Below are 17,101 nucleotides of genomic sequence, written 5' to 3'. Positions count from 1 at the left end.
ACCAGCATTTGTTATCTGCCTTTTGATAAGAGCCATCCTAACAAGCATGAGGTGATACCTCATTGAGGTTTTGATTTGCATTTCTCTGATAATTAGTGACACTGAACATTTTTTTGATGTACCTGTCAGTTATTTGTATGTCCTCTTTGGAAAAATTTTGAGTTGATTTTGTGTGTGGTATACGATAGGAGTGCAGTTTCATTTTATTGTAGGTGGGCATCCAGTTATCCCAGCAGTATTTGGTGAAGAGCTTGTCCTTCCCTACTGTTTATTTTTGGCTCCTTTGTTGAAAATGAACTGACCATAGAAGCACAGGTTCATTTCTGTGTTCTATACTGTTCCATTGATCTGTGTGCCTTTATGCCAGTACCATACTTTTTTTTTTTTTAAGATACTGGGACTTGGGTAAATTTATTTCTTTGACAATTTATTTAATATTATAAAAGTATGAACTTGATGGAAGAATTCTTGCAAAAATTAATGATAATATCTAATGCACAAAATTTCTCATTTCTTTTCTTAAAGGTTTAAAATGTATTTTAATAAGTAGACACTGCATTACTGCTCCATTTCTCAGAAAACTCCAAAGATATCAGGGACAAGTCAAACATAGTATACAAGTAAAAAATAATTCCCAGCATGACTACCTAAGATAGGCAAGGCTAAGAGTGACTGTCTGACCTTCAGCACCTAGTAAGCTTGTTTCCAAGATTGTACTAGACCTATCAAGAAAATATGTGAATAGCAACATCACAGACACAAAAGGGCCATTCCTGGGTTGTCCTTACCAAGAAAAAAGATGGAGGAAACTTAACACAAGATTTTTTAAAGATACACTAAAATGAAAATCTCTAAGAGAAAATGTCTTCCTTAGGACATGAAGGGGTGATGTATGGGATATAATAGAACTATATGTTTGTTGTCTGTGATCTCTCTGGACATTTGCCTGAATGCCCACCTGCAGGTGAATGGGACAATAGGACTAAGGTCCTTGGGATGGGATTTTTTTTTTTTTTTTTTTTTTTTTTTTTTTTTTTTTTGGGTATGTGGCAGTGCCCCTCGGTTTGGAGAGTATAAGAATGAGAAAGCAAATACAACAGGATGAGTAAAGATTGGAATGATCAAGATTAATGGGAGCTCTAACTGGATCCATTTTGCCATAGTTCCTCCCCACCCACACCCCCAGGCCCTCAATAATCAAGGGAGACTTCAGGAATGCACCACACAGAATCAACTTGTTAAATGATATACCACACAGAACTGATTTGTTAAATATTGCCCCTCCCTCACCCTCAGCCTCCAGAAAACTCCCTCAGAGTAGTGCAGGCAAGGAAGACCCAACTATTGGGAGAAACCCCTAACACTTTTCCATGGCAGAATTCAGGCTAGGCTAGGGTCCTTCTTTTAAGGGTTTATGGGAAACTAGACATGGAGATTTTTGTTAGTATCAGAGATGTTCGTCTGGAGCAAATTCAGCTCCAGGAGCTGCATGGTTGAACGCAGGGTGGGGGTGAGGTGGGGTTCCACTAATTGCCCCAATTTCTTCCACTGTAGCAGCTGGGCCAAAGCGTTCAGTTGTTGGTGGGGTCAATCGCAAGGTTCCATCTGGCATGATGGGGACAGGTCCTGGAGGAGCTGTGCCAGCTGGCACTGGAACAGGGGCACAGTGACTCTGTTGTTGATGCCCACAGCACCTCCCATTGCCATCCGGCCAACTGTATCTCCTGTTCTCTTCCATCAGGGCACATTCCCTTGAATCCTTCCCGCTGTAACTGCCTCATTTCTTGCTGTTGCCGCCGCATCTCCTTCTCACAGCGCCTGCGCTCCTCCTCCCGTCTGAGCTCCAGTTGCGTCCGTTTTTGCCTTTCTTGGTTGTGCAGCACTTCCATCCTCCAAAGTTCCTGATGCTACATCAAATCCTGTCTCATGAGCATGAGCTGGTGTCATGGCGGGCAGTCTCCATCTCCAGCTTCTCACCAGTTCCTTGATGCTGCGGTCCACTTGGTCCTGCTGCTGCTTCTCCGTCTCAGTGAGTGCCTTCCAGCACGTGGCATACTCATACTCCGAGGAGCCAGGCTGTGCAGATTTGGGTGGCTGCTCTCACTCCATGTGAAATGGCTGGTTCTTTATCCCCAGCTTCTCGGGAAGTCCGTCTTCATCATCCAGCTGGTCCATGGGCTCCACAGTCACAGGCTGAGTAAATACGGTCAGCAGGAAGGAGCCTTCGCAGCACCTGTGCAGAGCTTTCTGAGCAGCTGGCTTCCCTGAGAATTCAAGTTCTTTCCCCTGGGGGCCTTTCTCGATCATCCACAGTGACGACAGCCCTTTCCAACTGGCCAAACATGGAAAAGGCTTCCTCCAGCAGTTCGTTGGAAACACACCAAGGACGGTTTCGGACCACACTGGGTGCCGCTGCGGCAGGCAAAGCACACACTCAGCTGCTTTCCATGGAGCGGCACATTGTCCAGCTCTGCGTGCGAGAGCTCCCCTAGTTCCTGTTTGCCAGCGGATAGAGCCAAAGCCCTTCTCCTTATGAATGAAGACTCCACTTGCCATCCCTTATTTCTCAAAGAGTTTCCTCGTCTCATCCTCAGTGAGGTCAGGAGGAGGACTGCCCACTAAGAGCTGGTTGTGTTGGGTGAAGGTCTTCTCTCCTGGTTTCCTAAAATTCTTCAGGTTAATAGTCAAGAGTTCATTTTGGCTGCGGGCTTGTTGTCCATTTGCGGGTCCTGGTGGTGGTGGCTGCTGCTGTCGCTGCTGCTGGTGACGCTGATGATGCTTCCTTGGAGTACGGCTTTGCTTCTCTGAGTTAAAGGTTTTGTTGCATTTTTGCGTTCCTCTACTGACTGTTCTCTCTGCAGAGTAACAGCAATGCTACATGATCTCTACCATCTTAAGCTGAGTTTTCTCATTTCCATGTTTACTAAAAATAGGTCATGTGGTTTGTAACCAGCATGTAATTTTTAAAATTTTAATTCCAGTGACACACAGTGTTATATTAGTCTCAGGTGTATAATATAGTGATTCAGTAATTCCAAATATTACACAGTGCTCATCGAGATAAGTGTACTCGTTTTTTCTTTTTTTTTTAAAAAGATTTTATTTATTTATTTGAGAGAGAATGAGTGAGAGAGAGCATGAGAGAGGAGGAGGTCAGAGGGAGAAGCAGACTCCCCAAGGAGCTGAGAACCCGATGCGGGACTTGATCCTGGAAGTCCGGGATCATGACCTGAGCCGAAGGCAGTCACTCAACCAACTGAGCCACCCAGGCACCCAGATAAGTGTACTCTTAATCCCCATAACCTACTTCACTCATCTCCCTACCCACCTCCTCTCTGGTAACCATCTGTTTGTTCTCTACAGTTAAAAGTCTGCTTTTTTGGTTTGTCTCTTTTTGGTTGCTGTTCATTTGTTTTGTTTAATTCGGCTTATGAGTGAAGTCATATGGTATTTGTCTTTCTCTGACTGGCTTATTTCACTCAGCATTATGCTCCCTAGCTTTATCCATATTGTTGCAAATGGCAAGACCTCATTCTTTTTTATGGCTGAAGACTATTTCATCATATATATGTATATTTCTATATACCATATCTTTTTAAAAAGGATTTTATTTATTTATGTGTTAGAGAGAGAGATAAGAGAAGGAACACAACCCAGAGGAGAGGGAGAGGGAAAAGCAGGCTTCCTGTTGAGCATGGAGCCTGATGTGGAGCTTGATCCCAGGATCCTAGGATCATGACCTGAGTCAAAGGCAGACACCTAGCCAACTGAGCCACTCAGGTGTCCTGAGTTTTTGTATTCTTTGTGTAAATACCCAGCAGTGCAATTATTGGGGAGGGGGGGTGGGGGTTGGGTTGTATCAGGTTTTGTTTTGTTTTAAAAACAATTTTATTTATTTACTTGAGAGAGAGTGAGAGCACAAGTGGGGAGGGAGGGATGGGGGAAAGGGAGAAGCAGACTTCCTGCTGAGTAGAGAACCCACCTCTGGCCTCAATCCCAGGATCCTGGGATCACAACCTAAGCAGAAGGCAGACTCTTAATGACTGAACCACCCAGGCACCCCTATCAGTTCTTTATAGGTTCTGGATGCTAATGCTTTATTGGATGTATTATTTGCAAATATGTTCTCCCATTTAGTAGGTTGTCTTTTAGTTTTGTTGGTTGTTCCCTTTGCTATGCCGAAGTTTTTTATTTTGATGTATTCCCAGTAGTGTATTTTTACTTTTGTTTGTTTCCCTTGCCTCAGGAGACATATCTAGAAAAATGTTGTTATGGCAGTTTATATTTCCACCAACAGTGCAAGAGGGTTCCTTTTTATCCACATCCTCATTAACACTTTTTTCTTGTGTTTTTGATTTTAGCCACTCTGATAGGTGTGAGGTGAAATCTCATTGTGGTTTTGATTTGTATTTCCCTGATAATGAGTGATGTTGAGCATATTTTTATATGTCTATTGGCCATCTGTATGTCTTTTTTTGGGAGAAATATCTGTTTGTGTCTTCTGCCCATTTTGTAATTGGTTTGTTCTTTGGGTGTTGAGTTATATAGCTGGGATCTACTCCCAAAATTTCACATTAGGTTGGTCAGTGATGAAATTCCCAGATCAGTTTTTTTCTTTAATTTTTTTCAGTGTTCCAAAATTCGTTGTTTATGCACCACACCCAGTGCTCCATGCAATATGTGCCCTCCATTATACCGACCACCAGGCTCACCATACCCCCCAAAAACCCCTCAGTTTGTTTCTCAGGGTCCGCAGTCTCTCATGGTTTGTCTCCCCCTCCATTTTCCCCCAACTCACTTCTCTTCTCCATCTCCCAATGTCTTCCATGTTATTCCTTATGATAAGAAGTATTGAAAAAGAGAAACAAAACTGGGGGAATCACTTTGTCTGATTTCAAGCTTTACTACAAAGCTGTGATCACCAAAACATAATGGTACTGGCACAAAAACAGGCACATAGACCAGTGGAACAGAGTAGAGAGCCCAGATATGGACCCTCAACTCTATGGTCAAATAATCTTCAACAAAGCAGGAAAAAATGTACACTGGACAAAAGTCAGTCTCTTCAATAAATGGTGCTGGGAAAATTGGGCAGCTATGTGTAGAAAAATGAAACTTGACCATTCTCTTACACCATACACAAAGATAAACTTGAAATGGATAAAAGACCTCAACACGAGGCAGGAATCTATCAAAATCCAGGAGGAGAACATAGGCAGTAACCTCTTCAACATTGGCCAAAGCCACTTCTTTCAAGACATGTCTCCAAAGGCAAAGGAAACAAAAGTGAACTTTTTAGGACTTCATCAAGATCAAAAGCTTCTGCACAGCAAAGAGACAGTCAACAAAACAAAAAGACAACCCATGGAATGGGAGAAGATATACCATACTGTTTTGATTACTCTAGCTTTGTGATATAGTTTGAAATCGGGAAATGTGATACCTCCAGGTTTATTCTTCTTTCTCAAGATTGCTTTGGCTGTTTGGAGTCTTATGGTTCCACACAAATTTAGAATTTTTTTTTCTATATCTGTGGAAAATGCCATTGGAATTTTGATAGAGATTTCATTGAATCTATAGATTGCTTTGGATAATATGGGCATTTATCAATCCATGAACCTAGAATCTCATTCTATTTATTTGTGTGTTCAATTTCTTTCATTAGTGTCATAGTTTTGAGTGTATAGGTCTTTCAGTTCCTTGTTTAAGTTTACTCCTGTTTTATTATTTTTGATGCTTTGTAAATGGAATTGTTAATTTCTCTCTCTGATAGTTCATTATCAAAACAGGTTATATTTTCTTTTTTTATTTTAAAAATTTATATTTTATTAACATATACTGTATTATTAGTTTCAGAGGTAGAAATTAGTGATTCATCAGTTGCATACAACACCCAGGGCTCATTACTTCAAGTGCCCTCCTTAATGCCCATCTCCCAATTACCTCATCCCCTCACCCATCTCCCCTTCAGCAACTCTCAGTCTTTTTCCTAGAGTTCGGTGTCTGTTATGGTTTGCCTCCCTCTCTCTTTTTGTCTTATTTTATTTTTCCTTCCCTTTCTCTATGTTTATCTGTTTTATTTCTTAAATTCCACGTATAAGTGAAATCATATGGTATTTGTTTCTCTAACTGACTTATTTTGCTTAGCATAATATCCTCTAGTTCCATCCATGTCATTGCAAATGGCAAGGTTTCATTCTTTTTGGTGACTGAGTAATATTCCATTATATATATGCCACATCTTCTTTATCTATTCATCTGTCGACGGACATCTTTCCATATTTTGGCTACTTGGACATTCTGCTATAAACATTAGGGTTCATGTACCACTTTAAATTACAATGACAAAACAGTTTATATTTTAATTCCTGTTTTATTTTATTTACCTTTTTGTAACCATTTTTATATATTCTCATTTTTAAAACTTCTTCTGAATCACATTGTTTTAAATGTGTTCTTATAAATAATATATAATTTTAAAAACTATCAATATGAATTTTTCATTTTAGCCAATGAATTTATACTATATTTATTTTTTCATTGTCTTCTTGTTTTCTTCCAAAGTTTAATTTAAATTCTAGTTAGTTAACATTTGGTGTAATATTGGCTTCAGGAGTAGAATTTAGTGATTCATCTCTTATACATTGTATTTATTGATATAACAAATATATTGTGTTTTATTTATTGTTATTTTATGTTAAGTTGTTAATGCTTTCTCCATAGTCTGTCTTTTGCTGCATGGATTTTTTTTTTATGTGTGTGTGTTTTTTATAATTTGGACAATTATTATTTATTTTAAAAACTCTATTTACATTTATAACTTTATATATTACATTTAATCTTTTATTTTTAAATTTAGCAACTTTAGACAGTAGTATTCTTTGTAGTAGGAAATAAGAAAACCAGCAGATTACACATTCTTTTAGCTCTTTTCTTACCTCCCACTTTCCAAATGTTATTATTTACATTGTTATTTTCAGTCACTTTTGGTAGTTTGGTAGTATTTAAAAATATAAATCTTCATTTATCACAATAAGAATATTTTTATTCACTAAGAAAAGTGCTAAAAGTGTAAAATTTGTATTTATTCCCATGTACCTTCCAAATTGTTACTTACTATTTTATAAGTGCCCAAATTTAAAGCCTTCATTTTCTGCAATCATATTTCCATAGTTGTTTGTCTTAGTTCTATATTAGAGTAGATTCAGTGCTTATAACAAAATATTTGACCCCAGAAGTTATTTAGAATTGTTTTAAGTTTGCCTTGTGGCTGTAGCTTTTTGTTGTTATTAATTTCTAACATATTTGCATTGTGGTTGGAAAACATGGTCTTAATGTTTTATTAATTTCCAAAATATTTGCATTATGGTTAGAAAACATGGTCTTAATGTTTTATTAATTTCCAACGTATTTGTACTGTGGTTAGAAATCGGTCTGAATGATAACAAAGTTTCTTGAGCCTTATTTTATGGCTTGTGGTTAATTTTTCGTTTCTTGTGTACTGGACAGAATATGTGTCCTTTATTTTTTAGGTGGAGGGTTCTAGTTTTTTTCTTCAGTGGACTCTGAATATATTATTTTACTGTTTTTTAGCAACTACGGATACTAGCATAGTGACTGTTTGTCCATCAGCCCTTGCTTTCCAGCTGTTGTAAAAATGTAAGGTCTTAAATTGGAAATGTTTCCTTCAAACTTCTCCAGTTTCATTACAACATTTCTAGATGTGAATTTTATACAGTCTGCTTGGTTCTGATATTTTTAAAATATGAGACTTGGTATTTTTTATTAGTTCTGAAAATTGCTAGCCATTACCTCTTCATAGTTCCTTTTTTCCGTCTTCCCTCTTATCTTTTCTTAGACTCCAATTAGACCATCTTATTTGAACTTTCTTATCTCTTAAGTTTCTTTCATATTTTTCATATTCCTGCATTTTTGTGTTGCATTATGGTAACTTTAAAGCTCTCTTTTTTGGGCCTTCAGTTTGCTTTCAACTGTACTTAACATGCATTTAACCTATCTACTGAGGTAGTAGTAGTAGTAGTAATAGCAGCAATAAATGTAAGTTAATACTTCTTAGATTAGTGGTGAATTTCCAAGTGTTCATTATATTTTAACATAGAACAAAATTTAAAAAGGCCATTCTTGGCAAATGATTCTAATGTGTCATCAGTTAAGGGTTATGATTAAGCCAACTCTGTACACCTAATTTCCAATAAAAATAATAAAAGTTTCCAAATTATCTCAGATGTTTTATTTTTGGGGCTATTTTATTCTTATTATTTTCTATTGTAGTTGACATACAGTGTTATGGTAGTTTCAGGTGTACAACATACTGATTTGATAATTCTGTATATTACCCAGAGTTCATCATGATAAATATAGTTATCATCTGTCACTATACAGTTATTACAGTGTTCTTAAGTATACTTGTATGCTGCACTTTTCATCCTTGTGACTCATTTATTTTATAAGTGGAAGTTTGTACATCTTAATCCTTCACCTATTCTGCCCATCCGCCCACCCTTTCTCTTCTGGCAGTTGGAAGTTTTAAATAATTGTTTTTCTCATTAAAAAAAAATTTGTTTTCTATTTTAAAATATTCTCCACCTAGTAATTTGACATTATATATCTTAATTTCAATATCTGAAGCCTTTAGTTTCCTGAATCTTTTTTTTTTTTGAGATTTATTTATTTTTATTGGGGTGGAGGGGCAGAGGACAAGGAAGGGAGAATCTCAAGCAGACTCCCCACTGCATGTGGAGCCCCATGTGGGGTGGGGCTCAATCTCAGAACCCTGAGTTCATGACCTGAGCCAAAACTAAGATTTGGATGCTTAACTGACTAAGCCATCCAGGCACCCCTCTGTTGTTTGTTTTTAATGCAATTTGTTACTCATGGGTCTTGTAACTAAAAAGGAAAATATAGATGAGTTGGATCACATTAAGATCAAGAACTTTAATTTATCGAGAAAAGCCATTAAGGGGCGTCTGGGTAGCTCAGTCAATTTAGTGTCTGCCTTCGGCTCAGGTTATGATCTGGGGTTCCTGGAATAGAAACCCATATTGGGCTCCCTAATCAGTGAGGAGTCTGCTTCTCCCTCTCCCCAACCCCCTGCCTATTCTCTCTCTCTCTCTCTCCCTTTTTATCTCTCTCATAAATAAATAAATATAATCTAAAACAAATCCTTTAATAAATTAAAAGTAAATATTTAGAAAGATTTTTGCACCCATATATCTGTTTAAAGACATATCTAGGGTAAGGGGAAAGAAAGTACCTCTAGATCAGTAAGAAAATTACAAACCATTAGATAATTGGGCAAAGACCTTGAACAGGTTCTTCACAAAAGAGGGTTTCCAAATGGTCAATAAGCCTATAATAAGGTGCTCAACATCACTACGATGCCGGGAAATTAAAACTTAAATTAAATAATTAATATACATTTGACACAATGGCTAAAATAAAAAAGACTGGCAATCCCAACTGTTTGTGAACATGTAGAATTCCTATATGCTGCAGCTGGGAGTGTAAACTGATGCAACATTTTTGGAAAACAGTTTGGGAATATCTACTGAAAATAAACATATGTATACCCTATGACCCAGAACTTCCACTCCCAACAGAAAAGTGGATATATATGCACTAAAAAGGACATACAGAGAATCTTCATAGTAGCATTATTCAGTGATAGCTCCAATAATCCATCAACTCTGAAATGGAGAGAGAAATTGTAGTATAGTCATACATGGAGCTATGAAAATGAAGAACTGTGACACCACAGCAACAGAGATTAATCTCATGACATAATGCTGAAGGTGGAGAAGCCCGGCACTACAGTACATATTGTATATTCCATCTCTTTCTTTCTTCTTCTTCTTTTTTTTTAAGATTTTTTAAAAAGTAGGCAGAGAGGCAAGCAGAGAGAGAGGAAGAAGCAGGCTCCTTGCTGAGCAGAGAGCCTGATGCGGGACTCGATCCCAGGACCCTGAGATCATAACCTGAGCCAAAGGCAGAGACTTTAACCCACTTAGCCATCCAGGCACCCCTGTATATTCCATTTCAATAAAGTTTAAGAATGAACAAAACTAAACTGTGGTGTTGGAAGTCAGAACACTGATTACCTTTGAGAAAGAATCGGTGACAGGGAAGAAAAAAACAAAAGAACAGGCCTTTGAAATATTGGTAATGTTCTTTTTCTCAGTTTGGGTCCATGTATATTTTAAATACTTATTGAGTAATTCACTTATTACTTGTGTATGTTGCTATTCATATTTATATTTCAGTAGGAAGCTAAGTTGAAAAAAACAACCTGTATACTCTTGATAACTGTTTGATACTAACATATTTAATATTTGTGTTCAGTTTTTAAAATGGCTTAAATTGGCCTTGTTTGGCTATTTTCTGTATAACATCTACTGTTTCCTAGGAAGTGTACTAAATATTATGCATTCATTATTTTAAATCTTCACAATAATCCTATAAGTTAAAAATTAGGTCTTTTTTTTTTTTTTAAGATTTCATTTATTTATTTGACAGAGAGATCACAAGTAGGCACAGAGGCAGGCAGAGAGGGTGGGGGGAAGCAGGCTCCCTGCTGAGCAGAGAGCCCAATGCGGGGCTCGATCCCAGGACTCTGAGATCATGACCTGAGCTGAAGGCAGAGGCTTAACCCACTGAGCCACCCAGGCACCCCAAATAAGGTCCATTTTGTATATGAAGATAAACTAAGTTTTGTAAACTCAGATAAACTAAGTTTTTGACCAAGATCACACAACTATATGTCCTATCCTGACAATATTTAATTCTTGGGATGTGTCTATCTTCAGGGCTCTGTGAGCTCCTAGTTCTAGGTTGCTTCCTGCTGAAAGACATAGCTGTCCAATTTTTACTACGTATCTTAGTGTTCTGGTTTCCCTCACTTGTGTAAAGCTACAGATTAATGTTTAGAACAGAAGCAGTTTTCAAATTGGAGTCCTGGGCTTTAGAGACACATATAAATCATTTAACCTGGGTGTCTTCACTAACTACCTCTCATATAAATTACATTTGACAAACAGAGCAGTGCTGATTTTTGTTTTTGTTTTTTAATTTCCTAAGCTTTTGGGCTCCTGTGAACAGAGGGAAAAGTCATAAACAGCCAGTATTAATACTGTTTAACAGAACATGTTTGCCTGAAGTGCTTTACAAATAAAATGCTTGGAAAGTCGATATTAATACCTCTGTATCTGTCCTTGACCAAAAAATCCTGTCCAATCACTAGGCTTCTGAAGCTGTGATAAACACTCGCTACTGTTTGTCTTTTGATGCCTTGTACAAGGAGGCAAACTGCATAACACTCCGAAGGGATTCTCTTTCTGCTATGAAACATATTGTCTGACATTATATTAAATAGCTTGAAAATACTGTAACCATTGATGCACTGTTGTTGTTAAAGTATCTTAGAATCAATGAAAGAAATTAATAAACAGAAAACCCAGTCTTAAGAGAGATCTTCTGGTTTTCTAGTTAAGAAAAAATAAATTAGCACTCTCAGCAGGGGGGAAAGCAGTAGATTGTGTGGGATTCTTTTGAAAAAGAAGAACTTCACTCCCAATGTTAATTTAATTTGCATGCATTTCTGGAGAAGTCATTTATCACCTTACTATGCATATATCTTGGATAATATTTATGCTTCTATATAAGCTTTTAATAAAATATACAACCATCACTGGAATACCAATTCAGAATTGGTTAATGAAGGAAACAGTTGAAGGAAAGTTTCGATAAGAATTTAGTATAATCCCTTCACATATCATTTAGGGACTATTTCATTGTTATGATCAAAGACTGAGAACAAGGGACATCTGGTTGTATTTATTCTCTTCTTGTACTGTTTATGCTACTCTGAGCTCTTTGATTCACACAAGGCAAGGGGACATCAGTATGCTGATTGCATTTTTAGTAGGCATGAATTTGGGGAGCTCAGATAGCTTTAAAAGAAGACTAAAACTTATTTGTCTTGCAGATTCTGAGCAGCATTACTGATATCAGTTAAACTAGAGTGTAAGTGTTCTTATCCTCCTGAATGGATGTGCTGAGCAAATAGTTATATCAGAAAGTGAAAACCACTCCACCATCTTACCTTTGACTGTTTCATCTCTAACTGGGACTTGCTGTTGGGATACTTCTGTCTTCAGGGCTGTGTGAGCTCCTAGTTCTAGGTTGCTTTCTGCTTAAAGACAGAGCTGTCCAATCTTTTTTTTTTTTTTTTTAATTTTATTCATTTGTTTGACAGACAGAGATCACAAGTAGACAGGGAGGCAGGCAGAGAGAGAGGGAGTGGGGAAGCAGGCTCCCCGCTGAGCAGAGAGCCCGATGCGGGGCTCGATCCCAGGACCCTGAGATCATAACCTGAGTCGAAGGCAGAGGTTTAACCCACTGAGCCACCCAGGTGCCCTGAGCTGTCCAATCTTTACTAGGTATCTTAGTGTTCTGTTTTCCTCACTTGTGTAACTTGAGGCCCCTCTCCTTGCCATGATATCCTGAATAATAGATCAGACTGTCAAAATTACTTAATATATTTTTTTAAAATTAATTAATTTTATTAATATATAATATATTATTTGCCTCAGGGGTACAGGTCTGTGAATCGTCAGGCTTACACACTTGACAGCACTCAACCATATCATATACCCTCCCCAGTGTCCATAACCTAACCACCCTCTCCATACCCCTCCTCCTCCTAGCAACCCTGTTTGTTTTATGAGATTAAGAGTCTCTTATGGTTTGTCTCCCTCCTGATCCCATCTTGTTTCATTTTTTCCTTCCCTACCCCCCAAACCCCCCACTCTGCCTCTCAGATTCCTCATATCAGGGAGATCATATGATAATTGTCTTTCTCTGATTGATTTATTTTGCTTAGCATAATACCCTCTAGTTCCATCTACATCGTCACAAATGGCAAGGTTTCATTTCTTTTGATGGCTGCATAGTATTCCTATATGTATATACCACATCTTCTTTATCTGTTCATCTGTTGATGGACATCTAGGTTCTTTCCATAGTTTGACTATTGTGGACATTTCTGCTATAAACATTGGGTCCACTTGCCCCTTCAGATCACTACATTTGTATCTTTAGGGTAAATATCCAGTACTGTGATTGCTGGGTAGCGGGGTAGCTCTATTTTCAACTTTTTGAGGAACCTCCATGCTGTTTTCCAATGTGGCTGCACCAGCATGCACCCACCAACACTGTAGGAGGGTTCCCCTTTCTCTGCATCCTCTCCAACATCTGTTGTTTCCCGACTTCTTAATTTTAGCCATTCTGACTGGTGTGAGGTGGTATCTCATTGTGGTTTGGTTTGTATTTCCCTGATGCCAAGTGATGTCGAGCATTTTTTCATGTGTCTGTTGGCCATTTGGATGTCTTCTTTGTAAGAAATGTCTGTTCGTGTCCTCTGCCCATTTCTTGATTGGATTATTTGTTCTTTGGGGGTTGAGTTTGATAAGTTCTTTATAGATTTTGGATACTAGCCCTTTATCTGATATGTTGTTTGCAAATATCTTCTCCCATTCTGTCAGTTGTCTTTTGGTTTTGTTAACTCTTTCCATTGCTGTGCAAAAGCTTTTGATCTTGTTGAAGTCCCAATAGTTCATTTTTGCCCTTGCTTCCCTTTCCTTTGGTGATGTTCCTAGGAAGAAGTTGCTGCGACTGAGATCGAAGAGGTTGCTGTCTGTGTTCTCCTCAAGGATTTTGATGGATTCTTGTCTCACATTGAAGTCTTTCATCCATTTTGAGTCTATTTTTGTGTGTGGTATAAGGAAATGGTCCAGTTTCATTCTTCTGCATGTGGCTTTCCAATTTTCCCAACACTATTTGTTGAAGAGACTGTCTTTTTTTCCACAGGACATTCTTCCTGCTTTGTCAAAGATTGGTTGACCAGAGTTGAGGGTCTATTTCTGGGCTTTCTATTCTGTTCCATTGACCTATGTGTCTGTTTATGTGCCAGTAGCCTATTGTCTTTATGATTACAGCTTTGTAATAGAGCTTGAAGTCTGGAATTGTGATGCCACGAACTTTGGCTTTCTTTTTCAACATTCTTCTGGCTATTCGTGATCTTTTCTGGTTCCATATAAATTTTAGGATTATTTGTTCCATTTCTTTGAAACAAAAAAAGGGAAGGTATTTTATTTTTAAAGATTTTTATTTTTTATTTGACAGAGATCACAAGTAGGCAGAGAGGCAGGCAGAGAGAAAGGGGAAGCACGCTCCCTGCTGAGCAGAGAACTGGATGCAGGGCTCAATCCCAGGACCCTGAGATCATGACCTGAGCTGAAGGCAGAGGCTTAACCCACTGAGCCACGTAGGTGCCCCAAGGAAGATATTTTTATAGGGATTGCATTAAACGTGTAGGTTGCTTTAGGTAGCATAGACATTTCATAACATTTGTTCTTCTAATCCATGAGCATGGAACACTTTTCCATTTCTTTGTGTCTTCCTCAATTTCTTTCATGAGTATTTTATAGTTTTCTGAGTACAGATTCTTTGCCACTTTGATTAGGTTTATTCCTAGGTATCTTATGGTTTTGGGTGCAACTGTAAATTGGATTGACTCCTTAATTTCTCTTTCTTCTGTCTTGTTGTTGGTGTATAGAAATGCAACTGATTTCTGTGCTTTGATTTTATATCCTGACACTTTACTGAATTCCTGTACAAGTTCTCGTAGTTTTGCAGTAGAGTCTTTTGGGTTTTCCACATAAAGTATCATATCATCTGCAAAGAGTGAAGAGTTTGACTTCTTCTTTGGTGGTTTTGATGCCTTTAATTTTGTTTTATTGTCTAATTCCTGAGGGTAGGACTTCTAGTACTATGTTGAATAGCAGTGATGATAGTGGACATCCCTGCCATGTTCCTGATCTCAGTGGAAAAGCTCTCAGTTTTTCTCCATTGAGAATGATATTTGCTGTGGGTTTTTCATAGATGGATTTGATGATACTGAGGAATATGCCCTCTATCCCTACATTTTGAAGAGTTTTGATCAAGAAAGAATGCTGTACTTTGTCAAGAGCTTTTTCAGCATCTATTGAGAGTATCATATGGTTCTTTTTCTTTCTTTTATTAATGTATTGTATCACATTGATTGATTTGTGGTTATTGAACCAACCTTGCAGCCCAAGAATAAACCCCACTTAGTCGCGGTGAATAATCCTTTTAATGTAGTGTTGGATCCTGTTGGTTAGTATTTTGGTGAGAATTTTTGCATCTGTGTCCATCAAGAATATTGGTCTGTAATTCTCTTTTTTGATGGGGTCTTTGTCTGGTTTTGGGATCAAGGTAATGCTGGTGTCATAAAATGAGTTTGGAAGTCTTCCTTCCATTTCTATTTTTTGGAACAGTTTCAGGAAAAATAGGAATTAATTCTTCTTTAAATGTTTGGTAGAATTCCCCTGGGAAGCTGTATTGGCCCTGGGCTCTTGTTTATTGGGAGATTTTGATGACTGCTTCAATCTCCTTACTGGTTATGGGTCTGTTCAGGTTTTCTGTTTCTTCCTGGTTCAGTTGTGGTAGTTTATAGGTCTCTAGGAATGCATCCATTTCTTCCAGATTGTCAAATTTGCTGGTGTAGGGTTGCTCGGAATATGTTCTTATAATTGTTTGTATTTCTTTGGTGTTGGCTGTGATCTCTCCTCTTTTGTTCATGATTTTATTTATTTGGGTCCTTTCTCTTTTCTTTTTAAGAAGTCTGGCCAGGGGTTTTATCAATCTTATTCATTCTTTCAAAGAACCAGCTCCTAGTTTCATTGATTTGTTCTATTGTTTGTTTGTTTTTTCTTTTCTTTTCTTTTTTTCTGTTTCATCGATTTCTGCTCTGATCTTTATTATTTCTCTTCTCCTGCTGGGTTTAGGCTTTCTTTGCTGTTCTTTCTCCAGCTCCTTTAGGTGTGGGGTTAGGTTGTATACTTGAGACCTTTCTTGTTTCTTGAGAAAGGCTTGTATTGCTGTATATTTTCCTCTCAGGATGCCTTTGCTGTGTCCCACAGATTTTAAACAGCTGTGTTTTCATTATCATTTGTTTCCATGAATTTTTTCAGTTCTTCTTTAATTTCCTGGTTGACCCATTCATTCTTTAGTAGGATGCTCTTTAACCTCCATGTATTTGAGTTCTTTTCAACTTTCCTCTTGTGATTGAGTTCTAGCTTCGGAGTGTTGTGGTCTGAAAATATGCAGGGAATGTTCCCAATCTTTTAGTACCAGTTGAGACGTAATTTGTGACCCAGGATGTTATCTATTCTGGAGAATGTTCCATGTGCACTAGAGAAGAATGTTATTCTGTTACTTTGGGATGGAACGTTCTGAATATATTTGTGATGTCCATCTGGTCCAATGTGTCATTTATTTCCTTGTTGATCGTTTGCTTGGATGATCTGTCCATTTCAGTGAGGGTGGTATTAATATTCCTTACTATTACTATATTATTGTGAATGTGTTTCTTTGATTTTTCTTGATCACTGAACTTGGTCTTGCTGGATGTTCTTGCTGATCTTTTGGAGGAGGGACCTCTTGTAGTAATTCTTAAATGTCTTTGCCCCAGGTGGAATTACACCACCCTTGCCAGGGGCCAGGCTAAGAAATCCACTCGAGTTTGCTCTGGGAAGTTTTTGTTCCCTGAATGCTTTCCATGGAGTTCTGAAGGATGTGAATGAAAATGGCGGCCTCCCAGTCTCCAGCCCAGAGGAGCTGAGAGCTCGGGGCTCCACTCCTCAGTGTGCTCTCAGAGAAAAGGGGTCAGTCACTCCTGTCTCCCTGGTCTCTCTGGCCATGCTCTGGGCTCTCTGGGCCTGTGACCGAGCGTTTCTCTCTCTGGTGCACAGCCCCATTTGGAGTCTCCAAACCCAACAGATTCTTGCCTTTAGAGGAGGAAGGTGAGTCTCCCTGAGTCTGCCACTTGTGGGGTCCCTGTTCAAAGAGCAGTGGTCCGACTGTGCCACAGATCACGGTTTAAGGTAACCCCGAGCTGAGAGCTCATTCCTCTGCTCTGTCTCTGTAGTCAGTTTATCTGCTCTGATACCTGGGAGCTCTGCCACATTCAGACACCCGTGATCTTTCATTGACCCCGTGGGTC

At 38.4% G+C, this 17,101-nt stretch overlaps 1 pseudogene; it reads right to left on the bottom strand.

Moving 5' to 3' along the window:
- Positions 1-1,447: 1,447 nt before the first annotated feature.
- The window catches only part of LOC122905436, a 67,382-nt pseudogene continuing 51,728 nt past the window's right edge, over positions 1,448-17,101 (bottom strand).

The sequence above is a fragment of the Neovison vison genome, chromosome 4 (genome assembly GCF_020171115.1).
Source record: "Neovison vison isolate M4711 chromosome 4, ASM_NN_V1, whole genome shotgun sequence".
Lineage (NCBI taxonomy): Eukaryota > Metazoa > Chordata > Mammalia > Carnivora > Mustelidae > Neogale > Neogale vison.
This window is presented reverse-complemented; position numbering and strand designations above follow the sequence as displayed.